The sequence below is a fragment of the Pelophylax lessonae genome (assembly GCF_965119305.1).
Source record: "Pelophylax lessonae genome assembly, chromosome: 4".
NCBI classification, from domain to species: domain Eukaryota; kingdom Metazoa; phylum Chordata; class Amphibia; order Anura; family Ranidae; genus Pelophylax; species Pelophylax lessonae.
Window position 1 is genome coordinate 73,519,144 of NC_138771.1, and position 27,838 is coordinate 73,546,981.

General features: G+C 49.6%; 1 pseudogene across 1 annotated transcript in view; it reads left to right on the forward strand.

Annotated features, from left to right (window-relative positions):
* The first annotated feature begins 944 nt into the window (after positions 1–944).
* Positions 945–27,838, forward strand: part of LOC309552514 (DNA polymerase subunit gamma-2, mitochondrial-like) — a 74,833-nt pseudogene continuing 47,939 nt past the window's right edge. Inside the window, exon 1 of the transcript in view lies at positions 945–1,067. The product of the transcript in view is annotated as a DNA polymerase subunit gamma-2, mitochondrial-like (transcript). The remainder of the gene's footprint in view (positions 1,068–27,838) is intronic.

Below are 27,838 nucleotides of genomic sequence, written 5' to 3' on the forward strand. Positions count from 1 at the left end.
TGACTTGCCTGTGAACGAGCCGCGGCGGGCGCGCGCCTCGGCGGGCGCGCGCCCGCCCGCGATAGGCTCGCAAGTCAGTGACAGGCGAGTGACGTACCGATACGTCACTCTGCCTGGCCGGGGCTGACCGCCGCAGTATATAGTCGTGCGGCGGTCGGCAACCGGTTAAAGTCACCAAGAATGATTGTGGGGATATCAGAACAGAGAAAGTAGGGTAGCCAGGCCGAAAAGTCATCAAGGAATGTGGATACAGTACTGGTCCAGGGGGCCGGTTGATGACAACGATTTTTAAACAAACAGGAGAAAGTAAACTAATGTCAGTGTGTTTTGTTGTGATTAGCTGTGATTGACCCTGTCTGTACCATGTGATCACTGTGACCAATCACAGCTAGCAATACAGTTGTACACAATGGATGGCATGAAAGGAAGCCATCCATTGTCTACAACTGTCGTGTGATCTGCTGTGATTGGTCACAGCGATCACATGGCAGGGGGCCGGTGTGCTGTTCTGTGTTTGGCTGTATCCGGTGGACAGGTAGCACCCCCAGGGCAGCCTCTCAGGAGGACGTCATATAACATCTAGTCATTTTGGCCAATAGGTGGAGCTGATGATATAGGCATTAATCTCTTACCTGAAATATGGTGACATTTTCATTCCTCTTAAACGAATGTTTTATAACCAGACCCCTAAATTACAGATATTTAACCACTTCCTGTCTGGTCAATTGCAAAATGATGGGCGGGCGGGAAGTGGTTAAATACCGGTAATTCAAGGGGTCTGATTATGAAACATTCGTTGCACAAATGTCAGAATCATTTGTTCAGGCGGAATGAAAACGTCACCATATTTTAGCTAAGAGATTATTGTCTGTATCGTCAGCTCCAGCTAGTGGCCAAAATGCGGTATAGTTTTCTGAAAACCCTCTCCTTCCAGGTACGACGAGATGGGCGTCCTGTTCACCGCGCTGGTCAGTGATGTCACGGTGGAGAGCGGGCTGCTTCACCTCCGCAGCAGAGACACCACCATCAAAGAGACCGTCCACATCTTCAAGCTGAGCGCCTTCCTGGTGCAGCACATCACTGCTGCCGCTAAACTCTGACCCAATAAAACACGTTTTTTTTCTTTGTGGTTGATTGGTGAATTATTGGACTGATTGAAGTGGGGGTGGTTGGGGCCCCCCAATATCCACCCCCTCTGCATATACAGAATGTCCAACTAAGGGGGCCCCCTGATAGCTATTCACTCTGCCAATACACAACTTCTGACTTAGGGGGGCCCCCATTTTCCATCCCATCTGCTAATACAGAATGTCCAACTAAGGGGGCCCCCCCTGATAGCCTATCACTCTAATACACAACGTCTGACTGAAGGGTCCCCCAATATCCACCCACTCTGCAAATCCAGGATGTCCAACTGAGGGGGTCCCGCCCAGATGGATCAGGCCAGGCCTGGTCGATCCGAATTCGGGAAAAGGATGGGAAGACTGTGCTGATTCCCCATCCAGACTTCTATTACTGAAGAAAATATACAAAATTCAATTAAGGCTTGCTAGCCTAAGCTTTCTGTCTGGAGGAAAAAAAAAAAAATATATATATATATATATGTTACCGCTAAGGAACATTTCAGTCCAGTTATTGTTGGGGCTTATGCCTTATGTCCATTACCTCTCCTCTTTCTATTCTTGCAGAAAGGGGTTGAGGACAATTTCAGATACCACTGGCTAGTGGACTTATAACAGAGTGCCGACCCTCTCAGGAGAACGTAAAAGACTACCAGCTGCTATTCTGGAGATCCTTTGGGCCATCAGGCTGGGATCTGGGATTACAAATTATTTGAAGTCCCAAAAGGACTATCCTTGGCCCAATGGGGCAAACAGTGGAACCTTTCCAGGACCGCCAGGAGGAAGTGGGCGGTGTCTTGGGAGTTTTTGATGGGGGGTGCCAGGGGCCCCTGAAGAGGTTGCTACAAGCCCCTACAGGGTGAATGGTTGTTAAGGCTCCAACAATCAAGTTCCTGCAGGGAAGAAAGACTGGGTGTTGGAGACTGGGATAAAAGTGATATTGCAGACGCCCACTTTGCACAATGGACTTGTTAGATAGTTAGTGACAGGATACAGAGAAACCTGCCCAGGAGGAACGGCGTGTCAAGGTTATAAGTTAACGCCTAACAAATTTTTTAGCTAGGGATGTTGGATGAGAAGGCCGCCCCTATAAGCTAGACCTGTACCTGCCAAATGCAGAAGTGTTTAACTTTTTCTATTCTCCTTTTCAAGATGCGCAAAACTGTTGTAGATAGTTAGCTAGAATGCTGTGTTGGCCACCGGAGCAAGGTTTTCTTTGTGGGGGGGGAGGGGGTGCATTGTTTCAAATGCACCCCGAAAGCTGTATCATATCTGTATAGCAAATGTCTATTTTTCTACTTAACTTATTTTGTACATACGTTTTTCCCTTTTCCCCCTTTCCAGGTTTGTGGGATACTCCTTAGGATTTTTTTTTCCAGTAGGGATTTTTATAGGGGGCGGCTGCCCCAGAGCCAATGGGGACATGGCTCAATTTTGGTGGGGGGTGGATGTAGTACCCTCCTAGGTAGGTGCTAGGTTGGTAAAAGCTTAGCAGCTCTATCTGCTTATCAGGGTAGCCCGATTGTTGGTTCTGCCTGTTGCATGTGTCCAGGGTGTGATTCATCTGGGCTGAGGGAGTGTCCCCGCAGTATCCAATGGGAGAGCCTGTTGGACAGTGGAGGAAACCCAGCCAGTGACACACAGGCTTTTGTGGCTGCCCCAATGGGTTGGCACAACAGTGGTGCATTCTGGGATAGGTCATAAAAGCCGGGGGCACATGTGACAGGGTGTCTTTGGGCAGGAGGACAGGTCCCAGGAGGAGGGTGACGGCTGTCAGCAAGGAAGGTGGTCACAGGCGGTCGGCCTAGTGGACCAAGTGTGTGATGCTGAGCCAGGAGGGCCAGGATACTGACGAGTGGAGCTGAAGGCAGAGCAACCCAGGGAAAAACAGTGTCCTTGAGTACTGGGAAGCTTGTCAGGGGTCTGCCCAGGAAGGGGACCACTCCAGTGGAGAGTCAGTGGACAAGGGCTAGCATGCATGGGAAGTGAGAAAGGGGGTGCCAGGTTAGGACCCTGAAGAGGAATTCATTCAGGAACTGTTAGATATTTATTCCAAATTCATAATTCGGCACTTATTGGAATTATATTATATTCACAGCAAGCTTGCAAAATATATTTGATTTTATGATTAATCATAGTATTATTATGTGTGAATGACCTTGATCCAGTGATTAACAATGGAGTTCTTCATCTGAGCTGAGACAGTAAAATGTCAGATAATTCTGGAGTATGTAGCTAGTTGGAAGATGACATATAAGGTATCTGCCGGGATAGTATGTCATGGAAGACAAGAATAGGATCCATGTGTAATACTAGGAATGGCATATATTAGTTTAAATAATGTTAGTTAGGATTAGTGTAATCCCAGTCATAATTAATAGTATTTGTATGTATTTACTTAATGTTATACAAGTCGTATAAGTTGGTTATATGTGTTACTTTTGCGTAAGATAAATGATGGTTATATGGTTTAACATGACATCAGCCACATTAGACGTACAAGAATAGGGTGTTACATGTGGGCTTGTCAATCAAAATCCATATATGACCGAGTTTAGTACCTCCTCTTGTATAGAATAACTGAAGTTAGCAGAAATTATGGATGATGCCATACAAGGCTTGGAGTATTGCAAGTTCATGACGTATACATGTAAGATAAATTGCCACGCGATTCGGACCTCGTCAGAACACACAGACACTCAGACTAGGAAAGATCACACATATCACATCCTCTCCACACAAATCTATTTATAGTCCTTTTTGACAACCTAAGCAGGTGTTTTGCTCTCTGAAACCTAGCAACGTCATTTCCTGCTTCTAACTAGACATTTTACACTGAAGAAGGACACTGAGGATCACACATGTCTATACAGCCATGACTTCAAACTGAACACATTTTTTTATGAATTACTGTTTTTATTCCTTCTTATTTATTTACAATGTACTGAACTGTTTTACTTTTTACATTGTATTTATGCTTGGTGCCAAGTGTGTTTGAATAAACTCACACTTTGTTTTTAAAGTCAGTCTGGCTATCAATGCTAATCAAATCGAAACGCCTAAAGAGATTAGAATATTAGAGATATTCAATATTTTACAGGAACATATCTTATACTTCACCTAAGTGGCAAGGTGAAGCAGCGGCCTTGCCGCACACACTACAGTCAGTTTTCCTCAGAAATTGTGCATAGTTCAAGTTGGAGTATCCCATTCATCCCTTCTCCCATCCAAGTTCTAAAATAAAACACAAAACCAAATCCCCTGGACTGTTCATTGTCTGAGCCAAGTCTTAAAGTGATGTTTTACAGACTGTTGCTATGGGTAACCCAGGGGAATCCACACTGAGCAGCTCCCTAGGGGGGCAGTGCTACAGATATATGGGGGCTCATTGAAGGGGGCAACTGATATATGAATATTTGATATCTGATATTCTGATTGGGGTTTTGGATTTCTAGGGGCACTGTTATGGGGACACCTGATGTAAGGAGGCACTGTTATGGGAACACCTAATGTAAGGGGGCACTGTTATGGGAACACCTGATGTAAGGGGGCACTGTTATGGGGACACTGGATGTAAGGGGACACCTGATGTAAGTGGGCACTATTATGGGGACACCTGATGTAAGGAGGCACTGTTATGGGGACACCTGATGTAGGAGGCACTGTTATGGGAACACCTGATGTAAGGGGACACTGTTATGAGAACACCTAATGTAAGGGGGCACTGTTATGGGAACACCTGATGTAAGGGGGCACTGTTATGGGAACACCTGATGTAAGGGGGCACTGTTATGAGAACACCTGATGTAAGGGGGCACTGTTATGGGAACACCTGATGTAAGGGGACACTGGATGTAAGGGTACACCTGGTATAAAGGGGTACCTTGATTGGGGTAACTGATCTAAGACAATATTCTGATGGGGCATTTGATATGTGGTGGCAACTGATATATGAAGGTACTCTGATTGGGGTTCTTGATTTATGGGGAACTCAAATGGAGACACCTGATGTGAAGTGGTTCTATTTTCTTTCACTTGAAATATGGATGTGATTGGCCTACTTTTATGTTTTATTAAAGAGTTATTTATTTGTCTTCCATCTTGTTTCTGGTAAAGATAGTTGTTTGTGGAAGGGCAGAATAAAAGGGCACAGCCAGTGAAGGTGGAAGAATAGGAATGATCACAGAAAGGAGAAGAGGAGTCCCCGAAAGGCAGAATCCGGGGCTCAGAGAAGACCGGTCACCATGAACAGATCCAAGGGCAAGACACCACTGGAAGCTCTGAGGATCAGAACTAATCAGCTGCACTGGTCGGAGGTAAAGTCTAATCTATTAAAATGTCTTTGCTACAAGTCACCCCCCAGTATCTGCTGATACCCCAGACCACCCCCCAGTTTGATCCATTTACACTTCAGTTCATTCTCCAGTATATTTGGACAATATCACAGGTCATCCTCCATTCTACCAATACTCCAGGCCACCCTCTGGATCAGGATCATCAATAGGGGGGTACAGGCAGGGCTCGAGTCCTGCAGGAATGCTGTTCCCTTTAGCAGCTGTGTCCTGCAGGACTGCCCTTTCAAAAAGGAAAAACTGTGCTGCCCCCCCCCCCCCAAACCACCACTGTCAGAAGAGGGCTCTGTTTCCTGCCCATTCTCCCTCCTGTCAGCAGTGGGGAAGAGAATGCAGAGAATCGGGGCGGCTGTGTCTCACACTGTTCTGGCAAGCGCTGCTCCCGAGAACACAGCAGCACGAGGAGGAGGAGGAGGAGAGGCTCTTCTCCCCCCACCCCTCCTCCTCCTCCTGCTGCTGTGTTCTTGGCAGAGGCGCTTGCTAGAACAGCCACTCACTATATATCTTTCCTCTCCTATTGGCAAGAGGAAAAAAAAAAGAAGCAGAGAGGATGGTGGGACATGTTGTCCCGAGGACTGGGGGAAACTGCAGCCCCCAGCATGACCAGCTGAAGAGAAAGGAAAGAGAGGGTGGCAAGTAGAACACTGCCGGTGGCAAGTGACATGCTGCATCTGGTGGCAGGCTGAGGTTGGCAAGTGGCACACTGCATCTGGTGGCCAGCTGCGGGTGGTAAGTGACACGCTGCATCTGGGAGAAGGTGATGATGGCAAGTGACACGCTGCATCTGGGGACAGGCAATGGTGGCAAGTGACATGCTGCATCTGGTGGCAGGCTGAGGGTGGCCAGTGGCACACTGCATCTGGTGGCAGGCTTCGGGTGGCAAGTGACACACTGCATCTGGTGGCCAGCTGCGGGTGGCAAGTGACACGTTGCATATGGCAGAAGGTGACGGTGGCAAGTGACACACTGCATCTGGGGACAGGCAATGGTGGCAAGTGACATGCTGCATCTGGTGGCAGGCTGAGGGTGGCCAGTGGCACACTGCATCTGGTGGCAGGCTTTGGGTGGCAAGTGACACATTGCTCTTGGTGGCCAGCTGCGGGTGGCAAGTGACACGCTGCATCTGGCAGAAGGTGACAGTGGCAAGTGACACACTGCATCTGGCAGAAGGCGACAGTGGCAAGTGACATGCTGCATCTGGGGACAGGCAATGGTGGCAAGTGACACGCTGCATCTGGGGACAGGCAATGGTGGCAAGTGACACGCTGCATCTGGCAGAAAGCGACAGTGACAAGTGACACGCTGCATCTGATGGCAGGCGACGGTGGCAAGTGACACGCTGCATCTGGAAGAAGGCGACAGTGGCAAATGACACGCTGCATCTGGGGACAGGCAATGGTGGCAAGTGACATGCTGCATCTGGCAGAAGGCGACAGTGGCAAGTGACACGCTGCATCTGGCAGAAGGCGACAGTGGCAAGTGACACGCTGCATCTGGCAGAAGGTGACAATGGCAAGTGACACGCTACATCTGGGGACAGGCAATGGTGGCAAGTGACATGCTGCATCTGGCAGAAGGCGACAGTGGCAATTGACACGCTGCATCTAGCAGAAGGCGACAGTGGCAAGTGACAAGCTGCATCTGGCAGAAGGCGACAGCGGCAAGTGACAAGCTACATCTGGGGACAGGCAATGGTGGCAAGTGACACGCTGCATCTGGCAGAAGGCGACAGCGGCAAGTGACACGCTGCATCTGATGGCAGACAACAGGGGCAAGTGACACGCTGCATCTGATGGCAGGCGACGGTGGCAAGTGACAGGCTGTGTCTGGTGGATGGTGATGGTGGCACGCTGTATCTGGTGGCAAGTGACAAGCTGCATCTGGTAGCAGGTGACAGTGGCACACTGCATCTGGTGGCAAGTGACAAGCTCAGGGTTCCCACTGATTCTGCATTATGGTGAGTTGAACTATTTTATTATATATTACAATGTAATAATAGAAATAATGTGCTTCAATCATCCCGACACCATATCAAGGATGGTGTCGGGATGATTTAAGTGCTAATACCAGCCATTTGCCCGACAAATCACAGCCACCGAATTCCCCGTCAACCTTGAAACTACACCCCCCTCCCCCTCCAGTCCTTTTGTCTTCTACAAAATCAGTCCCCCATGTCAAAAAGGTTTGCGAAACGCTGCGTTAAAGTGATATTACTTCCTCCTAGCGCTCTATGGAGGGGGCAGGGGAGGACATTACTGTGCGGGGAGGGGGTGAAGAGGGCAGAGGAGGACACTGATGTGGAGAGGTGAAAGGGGCACAGCAGGACACGGCAGTGGGGGGTCATGATATGAAGTGGGCAGAGAAGGACACTACTTGAGGGGGCAGAGGAGGACATTACTGTGGGGAGGGTGAAGGAAGGAGGCAGAGGAGGACACTATTGTCTGGGGCAGTGTTGCCAACCACCCGTTAATTTACAGGCTGCCCGTAAATGTCTGTTACCGGCAGCGGCGCCCATAAAAAATATGGCTATCCACAGCCTCTAACAATCTCTTGTACCATGTCCGCATCCTCTAGCCAGCTCCTGTACCATTTCTGCAGCTTCTGACCATCTCCTGTACCATATCTGCAGCTTCTGACCATCTCTTGTATCATGTCTTCAGGTTCTGACCATCTCTTGTACCATGTCCGCAGCTTCTGACTATCTCCTGTACCATGTCTGTAGCTTCTTACCACCTCCTGTATCATGTCCGCAGCCTCTAACCACCTCCTGCATCATGTCCACAGCCTCTAACCACCTCTCCTGTACCATGTCTGCAGCCTCTAACCATCTCTTTTATCATGTCTGCAATCTCTGACCATCTCTTGACTTTTATCATGTCTGCAGTCTCTGAGGGGGAGTCTGGAGAGGTCTCAAGAGTGGGAGCGCCGTCAGGATGGTGGTCACGGGAGAAGTTAGACATGTGTGGACTGTGGAGAAGAGACTATAGGATAAAACCAGAGCCACTGGAGCTGACTGACTGAGCCCTGCACGGTGCACCTGAGAGGAGGTCAGTGACCGTGCTGCCAGGCCAGTCTGGGGGGGGGGGTTCACTGATGTAAAGGGGAGTGAATACAATAATGTAAGGGGACACTAATATAAAGGTTCCCCCTTATATCAGGACCCCTCACCTTAGTGCATTCACTCTGTGGAAGGTGGTCTCTGGTCACCAGAGTCCCCCCTCCCCCCCACATCAGAGTTCCCGGCATTCCCCTTTACATCAGTCTGCAGGATTCCCCCTTACAGTGCAAGAGGGAACTCTGTGGACGCTGATGTGAAGGGGAACTCTGATGTAAAGGGCAATGCTGCAGACCCTGATGTAAGTGGGAACTCTGATGGAAAGGGGAACGCAGTGGACTCTGATATAAGGGGGTCTCTGGTCACCAGAGCCCCCCTTATATCAGAGTTCCCCTGTAGATCATAATCTGCAGCATTCCCCTTCCCTTGTACTGTAAGGGGGATTTCTGCACACTCTGACGTAAGGAGGAACTCTGTGCTGGCTGGGTTATTTTAACCTGACCTTCATGTAAATGGAGAAATATGTTTTTTTACTTTTTTTTAACTTAAACACATTGCTAATAGCGCTATCTACATGTTTATAGTTTAAATAATGATATTTGCACTGTTTAGCACAAAAAATGGCCATTTTAGGTACTTTCTTGGGTTAGTTCCCACACTTTTTTTCCCAGGACTTGATCCCTGGGTACAGGCAGTACTTCCCATATGGTCAGCAGGGGGCGCCAACAGAGGCTGCCTGTGGATAGGTGGGGGGTGTCTGGTCAGCTCTCCAGTGCCCCATCATTTCTAATGGCAGCCCAGCCTAGCCCTGTCATCTGTAGTCAGCCATTTTCTCCCTTTCACATCATTGGCTCATCACAGACACCAGCCAGCTGTGCAGAGACGGCGACCGGACAAATCTGTGATAAGGATATGAGAATATCTGACCCTTTCATAGGGTGGTCCGTTCCTCCTCCAAGTGGGGGGTCTGCACACCCGGAGGACTGGAGGTTACACTCTTTAGTTCTGATCAGCCTCCATTTCTGGAATGTGGAAATGTGGAAATTGTATTGATACACTGGAAACATCAGACACACTTCTATAGAGATGTAGTGATGAGACCTGAATGGATCCGAACACTCGCCATTATTACTCTTCCAGGAGATTTCTATCAAGATTTTATTCTTTACAAATGAAAGATCTCTTTTCTATTTTTATAAAGATTTGTCTGATTTTTAGAACCTGAAAAGTCCTGAAGTATTACATAGTAGTTCTGATTCTTCAAAAAGCTGTTGACCCTGAAAACAGCATAGAAAGCAAACGGCGGGGAATAATGGGGAATGTATTCAGCATGGAATCCAGGGACAAATCTTCACCAATATGCCACAACTTCAGGATAAACCTTGATTGGGTGAGAGCCACATACTTTACCATTGTGTCATTCCTCATCCACTGATCTCATTCCTGTCTTTCCCACCATCATGTGCATTAGAACATCACTAAAGAACATCTAAACTCAAACATAAAAAATGTAATACACTACAGCTGAGCAGTCCTTAGATATGGTGGCTGCATTGGTTTTCTTTTTCCTTTGTTTTCACTTTGTGTTTCTGCCAGTAACTCACTTCCTGTCCTAGGGTGACAACACTCACTGTACTGAATCTATGGAGAAGCTGTGTTGTCACCCTAGGACAGGAAGTGTGTTAGGACTACAGAATACTCCCCCCCCCTGTCTATACCATATAGAGGTGATGTTCTGCAGTGCACATAGAGAACTGGGAACAATGCTGACTGAAAACAGTCCAGAGGCAATCAGACCAGAAAGTTATCAGCTCTTTATATTTACTGCAGAACCAAAACTTATATTTTTGCACCTAAAGAACGGATATAAGAATACGGAATGTTTATTCATTCATTCATACACTATCTTTGCAGCTATAACAGCTTCAACTCTTCTGGGAAGGCTGCCCACAAGGTTTAGGAGTGTGTCTATGGGAATGTTTGACCATTCTTCCAGAAGCGCATTTGTGAGGTCAGGCACTGATGTTGGAGAGAAGGTCAGGCTCACGGTCTCCACTCTAATTCATCCCAAAGATGTTCTATCGGGATGGATGTGCAGGCCGGTCAAGTTCCTCCACCTCAAACTCGCTCATCCATGTCTTTATGGACCTTGTTTTGTGCACTGGCCCAAATCATTTGGATTATGGTGTGGGGGTGTTTTTCAGGGGTTGGGCCCCTTAGTTCCAGTAGTGAAGGGAACTCTAAGGCTCCATTCACACCTGGGCTTTTTTGAGTGTTTTTCAGCTCCAAAAACGCTCAAAAAAAAACGTTCCAAAACGCCCAACAAGTAAAACCCCATTCATTTAAATGGCCCCTGTTCACATCTGAGCGTTTTGCAAAACGCCTGTAGCTGAAAAAAGTACATGAGCTTCTTTTTGGGCTGATTACCAGCGTTTTTGATAGATGTCAATGAAAAACGCCTGAAAAAATTGCGGTAAAAATTGCGGTAAAAACGCGGTAAAAAAACGCTACGCTCAAGTGTGAATGCAGCCTTAAGGTGTCAGCATACCCGTGCAATGGCTACAAACAACGTAAATGTTATTGTCCATAGGTGACGCTTTAAAATCCTTTACAGGTTACCACTTTCTATCTACAGAGGAGGTCTAGTGCTAGAAATAGTGCCCATGATCTGACGTTCGCGGTGATACTTCATGTGTGGGACGATTGCTGTTTGCACGCTAACATGGGGATAGGGCACATTGAATTTTTTTTTTTAATTAATAAATCATTTTTTTTTAATTCATTAAATTTTTTTAAATTATGAATTCTTTTTTTTTTTTTAACTGTTCTTTAACATTTTTTTTGTCACTTTATTGCTGTGAGAAGGAATGTAAACATCCTTGTGATAGCGATAGACATGTGACGGGTACTATTTATGGGGGGATCGGGGGTCAATATGTCCCCAAATCCCTACTTTGCACTGGTGCTGATGCCAGTCAGGTAAACTGGAAGTCATGTCATATCGCTTCCGGGTTAATATAGCGGAGACCCAATCAAAGCTGATTGCGGTTTTGTATGAGTCTCCGGCCAGCCGGCGGACGTGTCGGCTGGTAGCTTGTGTCTCCCTGGGGGATGGGAGAGCCCAGGAGCTACAGAAGGGGGCGGGAGCGGGGGACGCTCAGGGGCGTATCATGAAATCAGTGGGCCCATGTGCAGGATCAAAAGTGGGCCCTAGGTATGGAGAGAAAAAGTGCCTGCGAAAAGTGGGCGTAGCTTAAAGGGGGTGTGGTTTAATAGAGATGACTTACATACTTACATAGTGAAGATTTTGGTAATAATAAATAGTAAATTTACAGTGCAGAACAAGGGGGCAAAGATGCCAATCCTACCATAAATATACAGTATACACTCTATATTACCAAAAGTATTGGGACGCCTGCCTTTACACACACATGAACTTTAATGACATCCCAGTCTTAGCCCGTAGGGTTCAATATTGAGTTGGCCCACCCTTTGCAGCTATAACAGCTTCATCTCTTCTGGAAAGGCTGTCCACAAGGTTTAGGAGTGTGTCTATGGGAATTTTTGACCATTCTTCAAGAAGGGCATTTGTGAGGTCAGGCACTGATATTGGATGAGAAGGCCTGGCTTGCATTCTCCGCTCTAATTTATTCCAGAGGTCAGGACTCTGTGCAGGCCAGTCAAGTTCCTTCACCCAAAACGCACTCATCCATGTCTTTATGGACCTTGCTGTATGCACTGCTCCAAATCATTTGGTGGAGGGGGGATTATGCTGTTTTTTTTTTTTTTCTCAGGGGTTGGGCTTGGTCCCTTAGTTCTAGTGAAGGGAACTCTTAAGGCGTCAGCATACCAAGATATAACACAGTAACATAGTAGCTAAGGTTGAATAAAGACAATAGTCCATTTGGTTCAACGCGTGTAGGTGTGTGTGGACGTATTTATTTCCCATGCCACTGGATGTTTTTATCCGTCAGATGTATGTCCAAGAGTCTTTTAAAAGTAGCCATACTCCTCGCAGTAACCACCATTTGTGGTAGAGAATTCCACAGTCTTGTAGCCCTTGTATTTTTCATACACATTATGAAATTGTATGCGCGGTTTTCTCGAACCTTGGCAGCTCCGGATTCCGGACAGGTGGGTTCAGAAAATCATTGGATCAGGTTATAAGATCGAATTCCTTTTGCGTCCAGCGGACAGGTTCTTTCCCTCAAATCTTCGTTTGACCCCAGATCATTTGCAAGATCTTCAACGGGCTGTTCAGGATCTCCTCGCCCAGGGGGTGATCGTACCGGTGCCACATTGGGACAGATTTCGGGGGTTTTACTCAAATCTGTTCACTGTGCCCAGAAAGGAGGGCAAGGTACGTCCGCTTCTGGACTTGAAGGCTCTGAAGCGCTTTGTGAGGGTTCAGAAGTTCCGTATGGAATCCCTCCATTCAGTGGTAGCCTCTCTGAACCCGGGAGATTTCCTAGCTTCAATCGACCTCAAGGATCCTCCCTTTGAGAACATCAGGGAGATTCCTCTGCCTGTGCTGTCACGGAAGGTTGCCTTTCTGGTGGCGATCACATCTGCCCGCAGAGTGTCGGAGTTGGCGGCCCTGTCTTGCCGCTCTCCTTACCTGGTTGTTCATAAGGATAAGGTGGTCTTGCGACCTCACCAATCTTTTCTTCCTAAGGTGGTATCCGATTTTCAGCTTAACGAGGATATTGTCTTGCCTTCGCTGTGTGCGAATCCTAAGCATCCTAAGGAGTTTGCTTTGCATTCCTTGGATGTAGTCCGGGCGATCAGGGTGTACCTGTCGTCTACTGAATCCTTCCGTAGGTCGGATTCTCTTTTTGTCCTTCCCTCGGAAGGGTACGGCTGCGTCTGCGGCAACCATTTCAAGATGGATTAGACAGACAATTGTGCAGGCCTACTCGATTAGGGAACGGGTACCGCCCTTCCCTGCCAAGGCGCACTCTACCAGAGCGGTGAGTGCGTCCTGGGCCTTCCGGCATCAAGCTTCAGTGGCCCAGGTGTGCAAGGCAGCGACTTGGTCGTCCATGCACACCTTTTCAAAATTTTACAAACTTGACGTTTTGGCATCGGCAGATGCCTCCTTTGGCCGCAAAGTCCTGTGCGCGGCCGTGCCTTGAGGGGGACATGGCGTTTACCTGTCCCTGTCTGTTGGGGTTGTTTTCCCCTTTGTTGATTTGCTTTCCTGGGTTTGTTGCTCCTATTGAGCTTTCTTGGTACCCAGAGTTTACCTTTCTGGTTCAGATAAGGTTCCTTTCTCCGACCTGGGTGCTGTGTTGCCTTTGTGACGGTTGCGCTTCCCACCCCTCATGTCTACACTGCTTTGGGACATCCCATTGGTGAAGACTATATGAGGGGCGGCGACTTTCAGAGGACGTAAGAGAAAACGGAAGTTTCTCTTACGTCCTCCAACAGTCGCCGCCTCCTCTAAGTCCTCACTGATGGGTATTGTCATCTGCTCCGCAGGAGTAGCTAGGCATATAGACTTAGTTAAAAACAAAAGGCATTTTCATGTATACACCCCTGGGGGCTGTCCCATCTGGTCAATGCCCCCCTGCAGTGACCACTCCCAACTCAGTTTTAATTTGCCTAGCATCAGGAGTAGTTAGGCTTTCCCTGTGCTGGGGCTTCGGTCTCAGCCTATCTTATTTTTTATTTCATTTTCTTGAAAAATGTCAGTTTTTCTTTCTTAACTAGCTGTTTATTTTGTCAGCTTTAGTTTTTAGTCGACTCTTCGGACGAAGATGGACATGTGGTGCTGGGATTCGGACTGGCCGCCCCCCAGCCCGCCATCGAGCGTTCAGCTGTGGTTCGCCCTGGCACTATGAACGACCCATCCCTGTTCGCAGCAGGAATGCAGCTGTGAGGTGGCTACCTCACTGGACGCATATGCGTATCAGCAGTGCAATGTCCCTGGCAAACGGCATTCCCTGTCAAATGAGGACAGCGGCTTTCCGTTCTGTGAGGCTCCCCACGCCATCGGGTACAGGTAAGTACTTCTGTGTGGGGCCTCTGTGTGGGGTGGCAGTCCTGGTTGCTGTGTGTTCCCCATGTCTGTACCTTGTGTGACTCCCTGCTGTAATCTCTGCGGGGATCGCTTGTACATGCGCTGCAGCGCTGTGTGTGTTTGGGGGTCCCCTTCCCTGGGTCAATTCGGTGTTTGGGGGTGCAGACTGTGTATGGACCGCGCGGTCCGCCATTTTTTATTACACTGGGCAGGCATGTGAGCTTCTCTGTGGGCTATACAACATGCTGATTTGGCGCCATTCGTCGCCATTTTTGCGGTGACCGAGCGCTCGGTTCGGCCGCATGTCGGCGGCCATTTTGGTGGAGTCTCCCATACGTTTCTATGGGGCAGCCATTTTCCCTGGGTCATGCAGCAGAATAGTTCAGCCTACTTTTGCAGCACTTCCTCTTTCCTCTGAAGCAGGACAGCGGTGGCAACACTCTGCGGGGCTCTGCAGGTTATTGCTCTCAATATATCTCTGTACTGTCGCTCCTGGCTCAGTTTTGTCTCCTTTCCTGTTTAGGGGTCATTTGGTCTGTATAGCTGGAGCGGTGGGCTGCGCACTCGCAGCGCTCTTAAGGGGACAGAACCTAATTCTTGCACTGTCCTTTTTTTCTCACTTGAGCATGGATTCTCAGGATAGCAAATTTCCACCAGCCTTGGTGGGGGCCCCCAGTTCTCCTGTGGCCCCTCTGAGACCTGATTTGGCCGCTGTAGTGGCGACTTTGGTGTCCAATATGGAAATGCTGATGGCTGAACGTGCTGCTCGTAAGAGACCCAGATTGTCCCTCTCCTCTGATTCAGATGGTGATATGGCTGCTGCTGCTGCGAGCGTGCCCTTTTCAGGGTCCCGCTCGTCCTTGGACCTGCAGGGGTCTGAGGGGGAGGCGCAGATGGAGGGGGTTGATACCTCCTCTCCGGGGTCGCCCGAAGAGCGGGCGACCATGGATGAATTAATTATTTCTGTGAAGGAAACTTTACATTTGGAGGATGAGCCCAGTCCTCCGGGCGTTGTGTCCTCCTTTGGGACGCACAGGACCCGCAAGTCGGCGCAGGTTTTTCCTGTCCCGCTGAGTTTCATTACACTGTTAATGAACTGTGGCGCACGTTAAAACGTCCGTTCGTGGTGCCTAGTCGGTTCAAATTGCTTTATCCCTTTGCACCGGCTACGGAATCGCGCTGGTGTGTGCCTCCACAGGTGGATCACATGGTTGCAGTGTTGAACAAGGCTACCTTGGTTCCTACGGAGGATTCCCCGGTTTTCCGGGATCCAAAGGACCGGCGTTTGGAGTCTTTGGCCCGCCATTCCTATACGGTGGCGGGCTCTCTGCTCAAACCCATTTTCCCATTTTGGTGGCCCAGGCGGTCGCTGATTGGACTAAGGTGCTTAGGAGCAACCTCATGTCTGATGATGTTCCGCTTGCCCGGCTGGAAATGGTGGATCAAATCCATCAAGGAATCATGTATCTGTGTGATGCGGCCTTGAATGAGGCCCCTTTAGTAGCACGCCTCTCTAGCGTCTCGGTGCTTAACCGACGATTGATATGGCTGAAGAGCTGGTCGGCTGACCAGTCCTCGCGGAAGACGGTTGCTGATTTTCCCTATGCTGGCTCTCGCCTTTTTGGCGAGGCGTTGGACACCCTGGTGAAAGGCGTCACGGGGGGCAAGAGCACTATGCTGCCCCAGAACCCAAAGAACAAGTCCTTTCGTGGCAAGCGGGGTTCTGCGCCTGGATCCAATCAGGGGTCCTTTGGTACCTTTCGGAACCAATCCAGGGGTAAGCCCTTCAAGGCCCAGGGCAGTCAGAAGAAGCCCTGGGAGGGCAAGCAGGAGTCGGGCAATGCCGGCTCGGCAGGTCAGTCCGACTCTGCCTGAAGGGGAGCCTTCACCCCCGTTTCAGGGGTGGGGGGACGCTTGCGAGGTTTCCTCAAACCTTAGCTGCTCCGGATGTTGGGCAGGTGGGTTCAGGAAATCATTCGATCAGGAGACGTGATCGAATTCCTTTCCCGGCCAGTGGGCAGATTCTTTCCCTCGAAGCTTCGCTTGCCTCCTGGGCGTCGGCAGGACCTGCATCAAGCGGTGTAGGACCTTCTTGCTCAGGGGGTGATTGTCCCGGTACCTCATCGGGACAGGTTTCGGGGATTTTGTTCCAATCTGTTCGCGGTGCCCAGGAAGGGGGGCAAAGTGCGTCCTGTTCCCTATATGGGAATGATTCTGGACTCTGCTCAGGCAAAGGTGTTCTTGCCGGAGGACAAGCTCCGGACCTTGCTGGACTAGCTCAGGTCCCTCAGGGACAGCCCGTCCTCGTCCCTCAGGACCTGTATGAGGGGCCTGGGGTTGATGGTGTCGTCCTTCGAGGCGATATCCTTTGCTCAGTCTCACACGCGGGCTCTCTAAGTGGAGATCCTGGCCTAGTGGGACAGACTGGCTCAGTCCCTGGATCTGTGTGTCTCCTTGAGTCGTCAGGCCAGATTGGCTCTTCTGTGGTGGCTCCAGTCCCCGTCGGTGACAGAGGGCAAGTCTTTCCGTCCGTTGGTTTGGCCGGTGATCACCACGGATGCCAGCCTGTCAGGCTGGGGTGGGGTCCTGGGCGCCCTGTCTGCCCAGGGCACTTGGTCGGGGGAGGAGTCCTCTCTTCCGATAAACGTCCTGGAATTGCGAGCGTTGAAGCTCTGCCTCCTCCAGTGGTCGGACCGTCTTCAGGGTCGTCCTGTCCGGGTACAGACGGACAATGCTACCGCGGTGGCTTACATCAACCACCAAGGGGGCACCAGGAGTGCTCGGGCGGCCCGGGAGGTGACCGACATTCTGTCTTGGGCCGAGATTCATGTCCCGGCAATCTCAGCGGTTCACATTCCGGGTGTGGAAAATTGGCAGGCCGACTATCTGAGTCGCCAGACCCTGGACCAGGGGGAATGGTCTTTACACCCGGAGGTCTTCCAAATGCTGTGTGCGAGGTGGGGATCCCCGGACGTGGATCTGTTCGCATCTCGGCTAAATCAAAAGGTGGAAAGGTTTGTGGCAAGAACGCGCGATCCGTTGGCGGACGCCTCGGATGCGTTAGTGGCCCCTTGGCATCAGTATCGTGATGTATGCCTTTCCTCCGATTCAGTTGCTGTCCAGGTTCCTCCGCAGGCTAGCCTCGGAACCGCACCTGGTGATTCTGGTAGCGCCGGACTGGCCTCGCCGGTCCTGGTATGCCGGCGTTGTTCACCTGGCAGTGGTGCCTCCGTGGCAGGTGCCAATGCGGGAAGATCTTCTGTCTCAAGGACCGATCTTCCATCCTGCTTTACAGTCGCTGGCTTTAACGGCCTGGCCTGGCTGCTGAGACCCAGGTCCTGAGGGACAAGGGTCTCTCCCCTGAGATTATCCCTACTCTAATCAAGGCTAGGAAATCCTCCTCTGGTAAAATCTATTACCGTACCTGGAAAGCTTATTTCGCCTGGTGTGAGTCCAGGGGGTTTTCCCCTCGCTCGTACTCAGTGTCAAGAGTGTTGGCTTTCCTCCAGTCTGGAGTGGATCAGCGCTTGGCGCTGGCCACGATAAAGGGTCAGGTGTCTGCTCTGGCTATCCTTTTCCAACGCCCTGTGGCGTCTAATTCCTTGATTCGCACCTTCATTCAAGGTGTGCGACATTTGGCTCCTCCCAGGAAGGAGCCTTTACCTCCATGGGACTTGAACTTGGTTCTGTCCGTGTTACAGCGTGCTCCCTTTGAAAATATCAGGGAAATCTCTTTGCCTCTGTTGTCAAAGAAGGTCGCCTTTTTGGTGGCGATCACTTCGGCTCGCCGAGTGTCGGAGCTGGCGGCATTGTCTTGCCGCTCCCCTTACTTGATAATCCACAAGGATAAGGTGGTGTTGAGAACACTCCCGTCCTTTCTTCCCAAGGTGGTCACTGTATTCCACCTTAATGAGGAAATTGTCCTGCCTTCGCTTTGCACGAAGCCTAAGCATCCAAAGGAGATTGCGTTGCATTCTTTGGATGTTGTCCAGGCGATCAGGGTTTACCTGTCGTCTACAGAATCCTTTCGTAAGACGGATTCCCTATTTGTTCTTCCTGAGGGATCTCGGAAGGGCATGGCTGCGTCCGCAGCAACTATTGCCAAATGGATCAGACAGACCATTGAGCAGGCTTATGCTTTGAAGGAACGGGTTCCACCCTTCCCTGTTAAGGCGCACTCTACTAGATCTGTGAGTACGTCCTGGGCTTGTTGGCATAGGGCCTCGGTGGCCCAGGTGTGCAAGGCTGCGACTTGGTCGTCGGTGCACACTTTCTCAAAATTCTACAAGGTAGATGTTCTGGCATCGGCTGCTGCTTCCTTTGGCCGCAAAGTTCTCAGTGCGGCAGTGCCATGAAGGACCCTTGTTTTTTTATGGGTCCCTGGCTGTTGGTATTTGCTTTCCTGGGCTGTTGCTCCTGTTGAGCATTGTTTTGTTGACCAGAAGGTTCTCTTACAGTGCATGTAAGATTCCTTTCTCTGATGTGGGTACTGCGTTGCTTTGTTCTACGGTTGTGTCTCCCACCCCTCATGTCTATACTGCTTTGGGACATCCCATCAGTGAGGACTTAGAGGAGGCGGCGACTGTCGGAGGACGTAAGAGAAAACGGAATTTTTGTAAAATCTTACTTGTAAAATTCCTTTCTCTGAGTCCTCCGACAGTCGCCGCCCCCGCCCCTCTATGGGGTTCTTGTTACTTACTGCTATGCTACCAAACTGAGTTGGGAGTGGTCACTGCAGGGGGTATTGACCAGATGGGACAGCCCCCAGGGGTGTATACATGCAAATGCCTTTTGTTTTTAACTAAGTCTATATGCCTAGCTACTCCTGCGGAGCAGATGACAATACCCATCAGTGAGGACTTAGAGGAGGCGGCGACTGTCGGAGGACTCAGAGAAAGGAATTTTACAGGTAAGATTTTACAAAAATTCAGTTTTTGTAAAATCTTACCGCAAAATTTCTTTCTCTGAGTCCTCTGACAGTCGCCGCCCCCGCCCCCGCCCCTCTTTTGTGGGTTTTTTTTGGACTATCTTCTGCTTGCTACCAAACTGAGTTGGGAATGCTGATAGCAGGGGGGTATTGGACCAGTGGGACAGCACCCTACAGGTGTGTCTATGCGTCTTATGCCTAGCTTGCTCCTGTGGATAAAAGGTCAATACCCATTGGTGAAGACTATATGAGGGGCGGCGACTGTCAGATGACGTAAGAGAAAATTCAGTTTTCTCTCAGCGGGGATCTATCCGCCGATCCCCGCTGAGCAGGCGGATGACAGCTCCGTCTCCACTCTGTGTGCGTGACAGAGGTGTCAGATCCCCGCTGTCCTCTATGGGGGAATCGGATGAGAACGGACCGCCTTTCCATTCTCATCCGATCCACCAGATGGATGGAAAATAGGGTTTTCGATCTGTCCGGATTTGACGGACAGGATCGGATTGGATGTCAGCAGGCATGTCTCCGCTGACATCCGCTGCCCCATAGGGATGCATGGGGTATCCGATCAGGTTCGCCTGAAAAACTGACAGGTGGATCTGATCGGACCGTATGTGTGAAAGGGGCCTTAGGGGTGTACTCACTTTTGTTGGGTTATTTTGAGGGGACAGCAAATCTACACAATTTATACAAGCTGTACACTCACTATGGAGTCGGAGAAGAGCAGTGAGTGCCAAAAAAAAAAAAGTGTCATGTATGGACATGTGGAGCATATTTCCCTGTACTCTGCTACCCCCTGGCACTGTATACATGTATATTGATGTCTAGCTGTTCCTGGCACTATATACCTGTCTCATACCTGTATTATACAGGTATGAGACAGGTATATAGAGCCAAGAGCAGCTAGACATCAATATACAGGCTGTATACAGTCCAGTTAAAGGTATTGGGTCCCTGAGGTCCCATAGGGCTCCCCCTTGTGTCATGGGAGCGTAAGCTGGCCGCAAAGGAGGAGGTCACATGATTAGATCTCAGCCAGGGTTCATGCTTAGACTTGTAGTCCTTTGCTTTTGGGGATGTAACCCCCCCAACTAGTGAAGGACTACAGGACCCACTCTTCCAGCTTAACCACTTCCAGACCGCCCACCGCATATATAGTGTTGCAGGGCGGCCTGGCTGAGCAAAATCACATACTGGTGTGTGATTTTGTGCATGGGTTCTAGGGGGCGCGACACAGCGGGAGCCAATCAGCAGGTCACCTGCGATCATGCAGGAAAATGACAGAATGGCGGTCTGCCCTAGTGTTAACTCCTTTCCTGCCATTGTCATTTATACAGTAGCAGTGCATTTTTTAGCACTGATCACTGTATTAGTGTTACTGGTCCCCAAAAAGTGTCACAAAGTGTCAGCTTTGTCCGTCGCAATGGCGCAGTCCCATTAAAAAGCACTGATCGCCGCCATTACTAGTAAAAACAATAAAAAATAAATAAATAATCCATAAATGTATCCCATAGTTTGTAGACACAATAAAATTTGCACAAACCAATCAATATACACTTATTATTTTTTGTTTTTTTACCAAAAATATGTAGCAGAATACATACTGATCTAAATTGATCAAAAGTTTTATTTTTTATAATTTAATTATGATACCACATTGTATCAAATTTGTCTTGCTATATAAGATGAATATCCGTTTTAAAACCAGGTGGGCATGGATGGTAAGTTGATTCGGTGGTTCAATGGGCCACTTGACTGGACTTGTACCCCAGGCCTAAGGCTGCCAGCCCTCCCCTGCTCTTAGATATCATCCTGTATCCATATACCATGTCATAAGTCATTTTTCTTCTTCTCTGACGTGTGCTGATGAGGCTGCACTGATGGGCGCTGAAGAGGCTGCACTGATGGGCACTGAAGAGGCTGCATTGATGGACGCTGATGAGACTGCACTGATGGGCAGCACTGATTGGCACTGATGGGGCTGCACTGATAATCAGGGCACTGACCTTGATTCTCAGTGTAAACAATTGCTGTTTATCGGGTCTCCTTTTCTAACACAGTCACGGCATGTGAGGAAAGGAGAGATGATAACTGGTAAGTCTGTTTATGTGTAATCAGCTGTCATTGGACATAACAGATCCCATGGTAAAGGGCTGTCGTGACAGGGTGACAGGGCCTGTCACAAAGCTTATACAGCTTGAACCCGTATCTGACACACTTGCTGGGGAGAAACTGCTTGAAAGCAAGGCGGCCAGAAAACCTAATCAGGGGACTCATCAACGCAGACAACTTGTTGGGGGGTAAACAAGGCTGCAAACCGCTGATTGAAGTGGTTTACGAGGGGTCGAATTTTGTGGAGCCGGTCATATCCAGGGTCTCCCCGAGGACGACAGAGTTCATTGTCACTGAAGTGCATGAACCGCAGAATTTGCTCGTATTTCCCCCTGGCCATGGCAGCAGAGAACACGCGGATATGGAGGACTGGGTTAGTGGACCAATATGACCACATTTCACTCCTTTTAGTTATGCCCATGTTGAGGGATAGGCCCAGAAAAGTTTTAAACTCGGAAACCGTTATAGGTTTCCAGCCGAATGGTCTGGCAAGGGACGAATTTGGATTGGCGGTGATGAATTGACCAGCATATAAACCACCTGAATTCCGGGTTGGGCAGTGAATGGGGAAAGTACGGGCGCTGTAGAATCTGTGGTCTGCCAATTAAGATATGCCAGCGCATCAGGGAGGACACTATGGGCTCTACGGGCCTGTGTTCAAATTCTTGGTGGCTGCGGTCCACAACTTGTGCTAGCCACCGCACCAGCTCTAACTGCACTTATGGGACTCATCACGTCAGCAAGTGTTACTGCAGTGCTGGTTTGTCTATGACCAGGGTGTACTAGGCCGCTAGTGCTTGCCAGTTCACCTGACGTTTGAGCGGCACTAGTACCAACACTCTGCTGCATATTAGCACCCTGCGATCTCTGCACCTCAGCAACTCCAGAACGGGGTCAGGTATGCCTGACCTTAGCAGGGACCCCTCCGTCGTCGGAGCTATCTGTCAGGGAGCCACTGCTCTCTACAGGTTCGTATACTGACCCTGATTCTGCCTGTGAGGCTTCCCCTCATCTGACATGGACAGTATCCTGTAGGCCTCTTCATTAGTGTACCTCCGTTTGGACATTTTAGCCACAACATTTATAGGTACTTAGTGTGACTCACAGGTAAAAAAGCACCTGGTTGTCCAGGACTATTTGAAACGCTACAAAAAAAGAACTGCTAGTGCTAGCAGAGATCAGGCCTGACTCTGCTAACGCTGCGATTTTGTGTGTTTTTGGAAGTGACAGTAATCTATTGATTACTGCTCTTGCCTGGGTGGAGTGGGCTGGGCGGAGGGGCTAAGCGCAGATGCTGGCAGGTGTCGTGGCCGATCCTGCTAATGCTGCATTTTGGGAACCCTAAAACTATTGGGGATGCTAGTATAGTTCTAATCAGATAAAAGATATTGATCCGTTCATATACTATACTAGTAATGGAGGTGTTTAGTGTGTGTGTATGTGTGTGTTACTGGTAATCAAAGGGTTAAATTATATTTCTAACTATGCGGCGGGGATCTGCGCTGTCCTAGACTGACGCTAACTAGTGTTAATGCTAACTAATGTCACCTGTGACACTAATAATAGTGATCAGAAAAAAAACTGTACACTATAAAAGTGACACTGTGACAGGGCAATGAAGGGGTTAACTGGGGGTGATCAGGGGGTTAAATCTTTATTGGGTGGATGGTGGGTACCCTAAACCTATTTGGGACAGAAACTAACTGTTGCTAACGCTAAATGAAGTCACAAGGCACACTATTACAGAAATCAGCAAAACCACTATATACTGTATATAGTGTTCAATGTGACAGGGGGCGTAGGGGTTAACTGGGGGGTGATCGGGGCGTTAAATGTGCCTAGCTAGGTGTGTGTATATGTGCTGTTGGTGTACTCAGTTTAATCCTCTCTTCTCTCACGTTGGAATCCAAAAAAGACTCCAGGAGGGAAGGGAGGACCTTTTCCTGTGCCTGTGTTTACATTACACAGGTCGGTTTGTCATTGGTCAGAACTGATCACCAGGTCCAGGCCAAAAATCATCATTGGCCTGGACCTGATGACTTATCAGTTCTATACCGAATCAGACCATCGCGGGGACTGAGGGCATGCGGGAGGGCGCCCCATAGGCCCCGTAGACCCTCGCTTTTCCTGCCAGAGCCACCCTGCCGCAGTAAAAAGGCGGCGGGTGGTCAGGAACTGGTTAAAGTAAGGTGCGCATGGGCAGCCAATCAGCAAAATAAGAAAAAATCTACAATGTTTCAGCAATTTGTATTGGATTTATGTTGGATACATTTGCAAATATATCTGAAGCTGCACTGCCACGTCAAGGCCCCTCTGCAAAGTGCAGTCCCTAACTCTACTCTACTGTCATTTCCAAATTGTGATATATAAAGTAAAAAAAACATTCAGAGTCTAAACTAGTTCAATAATTTCATTCAAAACAGAGGTTTTGGTTACATATATTTGCAATCATATGTGAAACTACCTTCCACTACAGGCTGTTCAAAACCTGTCTGAGAAAAATACCAGCCTCCAACCTCCCCTTATAGCTGGTCCAACACACACCTGGAAAAATACCGTCCTCCAACCTCCCCTCATAGCCAGTCCAACAAACGCCTAAAAAAAAAAACACCGACCTCCAACCTCCCCTCATAGCTGGTCCAACATACGCCTGAAAAATACCGGCCTCCAACCTCTCCTCATAGCCGTTCCAAAACATCCCTGAAAATATACTAGCCTCCAACCTTCCCTTCTAGCCGGTCAAACACACCTGAAAAAATAACGGCCTCCAACCTCCCCTCATAGCCGATCCAACACACACCTGGGGAAAAAAAGTACTGGCCTCCAACCTCCCCTATAGCCAGTCCAACACACGCCTAAAAAAATACCGGCCTCCAACCTCCCCTCATAGCCGGTCAAACACACACCTGTAAAAAAGAAGTACCGGCCTCCAATCTCCCTTTATAGCCAGTCCAACACACACATAAAAAGAAAAAGTACCGGCCTCCAACCTCCCCTCCCCTCATAGCTGGTCCAACACATGCCTGAAAAATACCGGCCTTTTTGGACATTTTTCTGTTTTTGCAGCATGCTGCTCTTTCACATTATAAAAATGCTGTTCTGGACTTGTCTTCTCGGCAGTAACCTCCTGCACCTCCTGTTGAATATCTTCTGTCAGCCATTGTTTTGCCTTAGCCAATACATCATCAGAAGAGAAAGCATGGTTTTTGTATCAAGGATTCAAAAGACTTGCAAGCACAACATTTTTAATCTATTCATGCTTCTCAAAACATATATCAACCAAAGCTCTTTGGCTTGACAGACCATCATTTAAAAGTTGGAGGGTGTTGTGTGCCATGACACTGAAGTCTGACATATCAGCAAGCCTCATTCCTTTCTGCATGTTTGCTCCATTGTCTTGAAGAAACACAAGCATCACTCAGTCTTTGTTGATTCCCCAGTCTTCAAGCATGCCTAGAAACATTTCTCTACTGTACTCAGTGTGGGATCCGTGCATCACTTTTGTATCCAACACCAATTGGCTTTATGTCCATCCACTGTCAATGAAGTGGCATGAAAGAATCGTTAATGACTCGCCTGACTTTTTGTCCTGACCAGCAGTCAGTCGTGAATGAGAGTGAGTTGCCAGCATTCTCTGGTTGCAGCATAGCCTTTTACTTTCTCGACGACCTTTTGGTGAATCTTTCGCAGCATTTTGGTTCGATAATACTTCTCACTCTTCAGTGTGTAGCTTGGCTCAAGTATGGACATCAGCCACTTAAATCCTGAGTCAGACACCATTGTAAATGGCTGGTTATCAGTGACAATTATCTCTGTGATTACTCTGTCCAGCAGTTGGGATTTTCCATCTAAATCGAGACAGTGACACCTGTTTTTTTTCATAAACATATCTGTTATTGATGCCTGGCAGTGTGGGTGGCTTGCTGGCACCCTGTTGTGGGGTGGCTGGCTGCTGTCACCCTGTTGTGGGTCAGTGGCTGACGCCTGGCCGTTTGGGTGGCTTGCTGGTAGCCTGTTGTGGGTCGGTGGCTGATGCCTAGCAGTGGGGGTGGCTTGCTGGCAACCTGTTGTCAGTCGGTGGCTGACGCCTAGCAGTGTGGGTGGTTTGTTGGCACACTGTTGTGGGTCGGTGGCTGACACCTGGCAGTGTGGGTGGCTTGCTGGCACCCTGTTTTGGGGTGGCTGGCTGCTGTCACACTGTTGTGGGTCGGTGGCTGATGCCTGGCAGTGTGGGTGACTTGCTGGCACCCAGTTGTGGCTGGCTGGCTTGCTGGAACACTTTGGTGGGTGGCTTGCCTGGTGTCACCCTGTTGTGGGTGGCTGGCTGCTGTCACACTGTTGTGGGTGGGTGGCTGATGCCTGGCAGTGTGGGTGACTTGTTGGCACCCTGTTGTGGCTGGCTGGCTTGCTGGAACACTTTGGTGGGTGGCTTGCCTGGTGTCACCCTGTTGTGGGTTGTTGGCTTGCTGGAACTCTGTCGTGGGTGGCTGGCTTGCTGCAACACTGTGGTGGGTGGCTGGCTGGCTTGCTGGAACAATGTGGTGTGTGACTGGCTTGGTGTCACCCTTTTGTGGGTTTCTGACTTGCTGGAACACTGTGGTGGGTGGCTGGCTTGGTGTCACCCTGTTGTGGATGGCTGGCTTGCTGGAACACTGTGGTGGGTGGCTGGCTTGTTGTCACCCTGTTGTGGGTGGCTTGCTTGCTGGAGCACTGTGGTGGGTGGCTGGCTTGGGGTCACCCTGTTGTGGGTGGCTTGCTTATTGGAACACTGTGGTGGGTGGCTGGCTTGGTGTCACCCTGTTGTGGGTGGCTTGCTTGCTGGAACACTGTGGTGGTTGGCTGGCTTGGGGTCACCCTGTTGTGGGTGGCTTGCTTGCTGGAACACTGTGGTGGGTGGGTGGCTGGCTTAGAGTCACCCTGTTGCGGGTGGCTGGCTTGCTGGAACACTGTGGTGGGTGGCTGGCTGGCTTGCTGGAACACTGTGGTGGTTGGCTGGCTTGGTGTCACCCTGTTATGGGTGGCTGGCTTGCTGGACCACTGTGGTGGGTGGCTGGCTGGCTTGCTGGAACACTGTGGTGGGTGGCTGGCTGGCTTTCTGGAACACTGTGGTGGGTTGCTGGCTTGCTGGAACACTGTGGTGGGTGGCTTGCTTACTGAAACATTGTGGTGGGTGGCTGGCTTGGTGTCACCCTGTTGTGGGTGGCTTGCTTGCTAGAACACTGTGATGGGTGGCTGGCTTGGTGTCACCCTGTTGTGGGTGGCTGGCTTGCTGGAACACTGTGGTGGGTGGCTGGCTTGGTGTCACCCTGTTGTGGGTGGCTTGCTTGCTGGAACACTGGGGTGGGTGGCTGGCCTGGTGTCACCGTGTTGTGGGTGGCTTGCTTGCTGGAACACTGTGGTAGGTGGCTGGCTTGCTGGAACACTGTGGTGGGTGGCTGGCTTGGTGTCACCCTGTTGTGGATGGCTGGCTTGCTGGAACACTGTGGTGGGTGGCTGGCTTGTTGTCACCCTGTTGTGGGTGGTTTGCTTGCTGGAACACTGTGGTGGGTGGCTGGCTTGGTGTCACCCTGTTGTGGGTGGCTGGCTTGCTGGAACACTGTGGTGGGTGGCTGGCTTGTTCTCACCCTGTTGTCGGTGGCTTGCTTGCTAGAACACTGTGGTAGGTGGCTGGCTTGCTTGCTGGAACACTGTGGTGGGTGACTGGCTTGGTATCACCCTGTTGTGGGTGGGTGGCTTGCTTGCTGGAACACTGTGGTGGGTGGCTGATTTGTTGTCACCCTGTTGTGGGTGGCTTGATTGCTGGGACACTGTGGTGGGTGGGTGGCTGGCTTGGTGTCACCCTGTTGTGGGTGGCTTGCTGGAACACTGTTGTGGGTGGCTGGCTTGGTGTCGCCCTGTTGTGGGTGGCTGGCTTGCTGGAGCACTGTGGTGGGTGTAGAGATATGTCGGTTTTCGGTAATGCGATATTTCGCGGTATCGCATACACACGGTATTGTTATTGTGGTTATTTTTAAAATAAAATAAAATTTCTGCTCTCCAAGTCTGCCTTTAGAATTGATTCTTTTCAGTGAACTGGATGACTCGTTCACTCATTCAATAGAGACTGGTCTGGTAATATGATCCTAGAGTGAGAGAGCTTAGCTCCTCCCTGTAACCAATCAGATGGCTCCCAGCACACTGACATGCTGGAAACAACCTATCACAGTTACTTTGCTCTATACTGCAGCCGCATGCTTTCTCCTGGGCTCA